Source organism: Salvelinus namaycush, chromosome 4 (genome assembly GCF_016432855.1).
Source record: "Salvelinus namaycush isolate Seneca chromosome 4, SaNama_1.0, whole genome shotgun sequence".
NCBI lineage: Eukaryota > Metazoa > Chordata > Actinopteri > Salmoniformes > Salmonidae > Salvelinus > Salvelinus namaycush.
The window spans coordinates 21353120-21360115 of NC_052310.1; the positions used below are offsets into that span (position 1 = coordinate 21353120).

The 6996-nt window shown below is 46.5% G+C and overlaps 1 protein-coding gene across 1 annotated transcript in view; it reads left to right on the top strand.

The window, feature by feature from the left end:
* LOC120045779 (vesicle transport through interaction with t-SNAREs homolog 1A-like) overlaps positions 1-6996 on the top strand; it is a 166034-nt gene that overhangs the window by 9524 nt on the left and 149514 nt on the right. The window lies entirely within an intron of this gene.

Below are 6996 nucleotides of genomic sequence, written 5' to 3' on the forward strand. Positions count from 1 at the left end.
TACAGCCTAGTCACTGCCCAATCACAGCCTACTCACTGCCCAATCACAGCCTAGTCACTGCCCAATCACAGGCTAGTCACTGCCCAATTACAGCCTAGTCACTACCCAATCACAGGCTAGTCACTGCCCAATCACAGCCTATTCACTGCCCAATCACAGCGTAGTGACTGCCCAATCACAGCCCAGTCACTGCCCAATCACAGCCTAGTCACTGCCCAATCACAGCCTAGTCACTGCCCAATTACAGCCTAGTCACTGCCCAATCACAGCCTACTCACTGCCCAATCACAGGCTAGTCACTGCCCAATCACAGCCTATTCACTGCCCAATCACAGCGTAGTGACTGCCCAATCACAGCCCAGTCACTGCCCAATCACAGCCTAGTCACTGCCCAATCACAGCCTAGTCACTGCCCAATCACAGCCTAGTCACTGCCCAATCACAGCCTAGTCACTGCCCAATCACAGCCTAGTCACTGCCCAATAACAGCCTAGTCACTGCCCAATCACAGCTTCCTTTTGGGAATGTTTGTCAGCATGTGCTCTAAACCGTCCCTGTAACCCATGGCAACAGCCTCCTCTCCTCTCTGCTCCCTGTAAACCGCCTCTCGCCTCCCTGTAAATCAGTACCACAATCTCTCTATAGTAGAAATCAGTACCACAATCTCTCTATAGTAGAAATCAGTACCACAGCCTCTCTACGGTAGAAATCAGTACCACAGCCTCTCTACGGTAGAAATCAGTACCACAGCCTCTATACAGTAGAAATCAGTACCACAGCCTCTCTATAGTAGAAATCAGTACCACAGTCTCTCTACGGTAGAAATCAACACCACAGCGTCTCTGCAGTAGAAATCAACACCACAGCGTCTCTGCAGTAGAAATCAACACCACAGCATCTCTACGGTAGAAATCAGTACCACAGCCAATCTACAGTAGAAATCAGTACCACAGTCTCTCTACAGTAGAAATCAGTACCACAGCCTCTCTACAGTAGAAATCAGTACCACAGCCTCTCTACAGTAGAAATCAGTACCACAGCCTCTCTACAGTAGAAATCAGTACCACAGTCCCTCGACAGTAGAAATCAGTACCACAGTCCCTCTACAGTAGAAATCAGTACCACAGTCCCTCTACAGTAGAAATCAGTACCACAGTCTCTCTACAGTAGAAATCAGTACCACAGCCTCTCTACAGTAGAAATCAGTACCACAGCCTCTCTACAGTAGAAATCAGTACCACAGCCTCTCTACAGTAGAAATCAGTACCACAGCCTCTCTACGGTAGAAATCAGTACCACAGCCTCTCTACGGTAGAAATCAGTACCACAGCCTCTCTACAGTAGAAATCAGTACCACAGCCTCTCTACAGTAGAAATCAGTACCACAGCCTCTCTGCAGTAGAAATCAGTACCACAGCCTCTCTACGGTAGAAATCAGTACCACAGCCTCTCTACGGTAGAAATCAGTACCACAGCCTCTCTACGGTAGAAATCAGTACCACAGCCTCTCTACAGTAGAAATCAGTACCACAGCCTCTCTACGGTAGAAATCAGTACCACAGCCTCTCTACGGTAGAAATCAGTACCACAGCCTCTCTACGGTAGAAATCAGTACCACAGCCTCTCTACGGTAGAAATCAGTACCACAGCCTCTCTACAGTAGAAATCAGTACCACAGTCTCTCTACGGTAGAAATCAGTACCACAGCCTCTCTACAGTAGAAATCAGTACCACGGCCTCTCTACGGTAGAAATCATTACCACAGCCTCTCTACAGTAGAAATCAGTACCACAGCCTCTCTACGGTAGAAATCAGTACCACAGCCTCTCTACGGTAGAAATCAGTACCACAGCCTCTCTACAGTAGAAATCAGTACCACAGCCTCTCTACAGTAGAAATCAGTACCACAGCCTCTCTACAGTAGAAATCAGTACCACAGCCTCTCTACAGTAGAAATCAGTACCACAGCCTCTCTACAATAGAAATCAGTACCACAGCCTCTCTACAGTAGAAATCAGTACCACAGCATCTCTACGGTAGAAATCAGTACCACAGCCTCTCTACGGTAGAAATCAGTACCACAGCCTCTCTACAGTAGAAATCAGTACCACAGCCTCTCTACAGTAGAAATCAGTACCACAGCCTCTCTACAGTAGAAATCAGTACCACAGCCTCTCTACAGTAGAAATCAGTACCACAGCCTCTCTACAGTAGAAATCAGTACCACAGCCTCTCTGCAGTAGAAATCAGTACCACAGCCTCTCTGCAGTAGAAATCAGTACCACAGCCTCTCTGCGGTAGAAATCAACACCACAGCGTCTCTGCGGTAGAAATCAACACCACAGCCTCTCTACGGTAGAAATCAGTACCACAGCCAATCTACAGTAGAAATCAGTACCACAGTCTCTCTACAGTAGAAATCAGTACCACAGCCTCTCTACAGTAGAAATCAGTACCACAGCCTCTCTACAGTAGAAATCAGTACCACAGCCTCTCTACAGTAGAAATCAGTACCACAGTCCCTCGACAGTAGAAATCAGTACCACAGTCCCTCTACAGTAGAAATCAGTACCACAGTCCCTCTACAGTAGAAATCAGTACCACAGTCTCTCTACAGTAGAAATCAGTACCACAGCCTCTCTACAGTAGAAATCAGTACCACAGCCTCTCTACAGTAGAAATCAGTACCACAGCCTCTCTACAGTAGAAATCAGTACCACAGCCTCTCTACGGTAGAAATCAGTACCACAGCCTCTCTACGGTAGAAATCAGTACCACAGCCTCTCTACGGTAGAAATCAGTACCACAGCCTCTCTACAGTAGAAATCAGTACCACAGCCTCTCTGCAGTAGAAATCAGTACCACAGCCTCTCTGCGGTAGAAATCAGTACCACAGCCTCTCTACGGTAGAAATCAGTACCACAGCCTCTCTACGGTAGAAATCAGTACCACAGCCTCTCTACGGTAGAAATCAGTACCACAGCCTCTCTACAGTAGAAATCAGTACCACAGCCTCTCTACGGTAGAAATCAGTACCACAGCCTCTCTACGGTAGAAATCAGTACCACAGCCTCTCTACAGTAGAAATCAGTACCACAGCCTCTCTACGGTAGAAATCAGTACCACAGCCTCTCTACAGTAGAAATCAGTACCACAGCCTCTCTACGGTAGAAAACAGTACCACAGCCTCTCTACAGTAGAAATCAGTACCACGGCCTCTCTACGGTAGAAATCAGTACCACAGCCTCTATACAGTAGAAATCAGTACCACAGCCTCTCTACGGTAGAAATCAGTACCACAGCCTCTCTACGGTAGAAATCAGTACCACAGCCTCTCTACAGTAGAAATCAGTACCACAGCCTCTCTACAGTAGAAATCAGTACCACAGCCTCTCTACAGTAGAAATCAGTACCACAGCCTCTCTACAGTAGAAATCAGTACCACAGCCTCTCTACAATAGAAATCAGTACCACAGCCTCTCTACAGTAGAAATCAGTACCACAGCATCTCTACGGTAGAAATCAGTACCACAGCCTCTCTACGGTAGAAATCAGTACCACAGCCTCTCTACGGTAGAAATCAGTACCACAGCCTCTCTTCAGTAGAAATCAGTACCACAGCCTCTCTACAGTAGAAATCAGTACCACAGCCTCTCTACAGTAGAAATCAGTACCACAGCCTCTCTACAGTAGAAATCAGTACCACAGCCTCTCTACAGTAGAAATCAGTACCACAGCCTCTCTACAGTAGAAATCAGTACCACAGCATCTCTACGGTAGAAATCAGTACCACAGCCTCTCTACGGTAGAAATCAGTACCACAGCCTCTCTACGGTAGAAATCAGTACCACAGCCTCTCTACGGTAGAAATCAGTACCACAGCCTCTCTACAGTAGAAATCAGTACCACAGCCTCTCTACAGTAGAAATCAGTACCACAGCCTCTCTACAGTAGAAATCAGTACCACAGCCTCTCTGCAGTAGAAATCAGTACCACAGCCTCTCTACAGTAGAAATCAGTACCACAGCCTCTCTGCAGTAGAAATCAGTACCACAGCCTCTCTTCGGTAGAAATCAGTACCACAGCATCTCTACGGTAGAAATCAGTACCACAGCCTCTCTACGGTAGAAATCAGTACCACAGCCTCTCTACGGTAGAAATCAGTACCACAGCCTCTCTACAGTAGAAATCAGTACCACAGCCTCTCTACGGTAGAAATCAGTACCACAGCCTCTCTACAGTAGAAATCAGTACCAAAGCCTCTCTACAGTAGAAATCAGTACCACAGCCTCTCTACAGTAGAAATCAGTACCACAGCCTCTCTACAATAGAAATCAGTACCACAGCCTCTCTACAGTAGAAATCAGTACCACAGCATCTCTACGGTAGAAATCAGTACCACAGCCTCTCTACAGTAGAAATCAGTACCACAGCCTCTCTGCAGTAGAAATCAGTACCACAGCCTCTCTACGGTATAAATCAGTACCAAAGCCTCTCTACGGTAGAAATCAGTACCACAGCCTCTCTGCAGTAGAAATCAGTACCACAGCCTCTCTACAGTAGAAATCAGTACCACAGCCTCTCTGCAGTAGAAATCAGTACCACAGCCTCTCTTCGGTAGAAATCAGTACCACAGCCTCTCTACAGTAGAAATCAGTACCACAGCCTCTCTACAGTAGAAATCAGTACCACAGCCTCTCTGCAGTAGAAATCAGTACCACAGCCTCTCTACGGTAGAAATCAGTACCAAAGCCTCTCTAGAGTAGAAATCAGTACCACAGCCTCTCTACGGTATAAATCAGTACCAAAGCCTCTCTACGGTAGAAATCAGTACCACAGCCTCTCTACAGTAGAAATCAGTACCACAGCCTCTCTACAGTAGAAATCAGTACCACAGCCTCTCTGCAGTAGAAATCAGTACCACAGCCTCTCTACAGTAGAAATCAGTACCACAGCCTCTCTGCAGTAGAAATCAGTACCACAGCCTCTCTACGGTAGAAATCAGTACCACAGCCTCTCTACGGTAGAAATCAGTACCACAGCCTCTCTACGGTAGAAATCAGTACCACAGCCTCTCTACAGTAGAAATCAGTACCACAGCCTCTCTACGGTAGAAATCAGTACCACAGCCTCTCTACGGTAGAAATCAGTACCACAGCCTCTCTACGGTAGAAATCAGTACCACAGCCTCTCTACGGTAGAAATCAGTACCACAGCCTCTCTACAGTAGAAATCAGTACCACAGTCTCTCTACGGTAGAAATCAGTACCACAGCCTCTCTACAGTAGAAATCAGTACCACAGCCTATCTACAGTAGAAAATCATTACCACAGCCTCTCTACAGTAGAAATCAGTACCACAGCCTCTCTACGGTAGAAATCAGTACCACAGCCTCTCTACGGTAGAAATCAGTACCACAGCCTCTCTACAGTAGAAATCAGTACCACAGCCTCTCTACAGTAGAAATCAGTACCACAGCCTCTCTACAGTAGAAATCAGTACCACAGCCTCTCTACAGTAGAAATCAGTACCACAGCCTCTCTACAATAGAAATCAGTACCACAGCCTCTCTACAGTAGAAATCAGTACCACAGCATCTCTACGGTAGAAATCAGTACCACAGCCTCTCTACGGTAGAAATCAGTACCACAGCCTCTCTACAGTAGAAATCAGTACCACAGCCTCTCTACAGTAGAAATCAGTACCACAGCCTCTCTACAGTAGAAATCAGTACCACAGCCTCTCTACAGTAGAAATCAGTACCACAGCCTCTCTACAGTAGAAATCAGTACCACAGCCTCTCTGCAGTAGAAATCAGTACCACAGCCTCTCTGCAGTAGAAATCAGTACCACAGCCTCTCTACGGTAGAAATCAACACCACAGCGTCTCTGCGGTAGAAATCAACACCACAGCCTCTCTACAGTAGAAATCAGTACCACAGCCAATCTACAGTAGAAATCAGTACCACAGTCTCTCTACAGTAGAAATCAGTACCACAGCCTCTCTACAGTAGAAATCAGTACCACAGCCTCTCTACAGTAGAAATCAGTACCACAGCCTCTCTACAGTAGAAATCAGTACCACAGTCCCTCGACAGTAGAAATCAGTACCACAGTCCCTCTACAGTAGAAATCAGTACCACAGTCTCTCTACAGTAGAAATCAGTACCACAGTCTCTCTACAGTAGAAATCAGTACCACAGCCTCTCTACAGTAGAAATCAGTACCACAGCCTCTCTACAGTAGAAATCAGTACCACAGCCTCTCTACAGTAGAAATCAGTACCACAGCCTCTCTACGGTAGAAATCAGTACCACAGCCTCTCTACGGTAGAAATCAGTACCACAGCCTCTCTACAGTAGAAATCAGTACCACAGCCTCTCTGCAGTAGAAATCAGTACCACAGCCTCTCTGCGGTAGAAATCAGTACCACAGCCTCTCTACGGTAGAAATCAGTACCACAGCCTCTCTACGGTAGAAATCAGTACCACAGCCTCTCTACGGTAGAAATCAGTACCACAGCCTCTCTACAGTAGAAATCAGTACCACAGCCTCTCTACGGTAGAAATCAGTACCACAGCCTCTCTACGGTAGAAATCAGTACCACAGCCTCTCTACAGTAGAAATCAGTACCACAGCCTCTCTACGTAGAAATCAGTACAACAGCCTCTCTACAGTAGAAATCAGTACCACAGCCTCTCTACGGTAGAAAACAGTACCACAGCCTCTCTACAGTAGAAATCAGTACCACAGCCTCTCTACGGTAGAAATCAGTACCACAGCCTCTATCAGTAGAAATCAGTACACAGCCTCTCTACGGTAGAAATCAGTACCACAGCCTCTCTACGGTAGAAATCAGTACCACAGCCTCTCTACAGTAGAAATCAGTACCACAGCCTCTCTACAGTAGAAATCAGTACCACAGCCTCTCTACAGTAGAAATCAGTACCACAGCCTCTCTACAGTAGAAATCAGTACCACAGCCTCTCTACAATA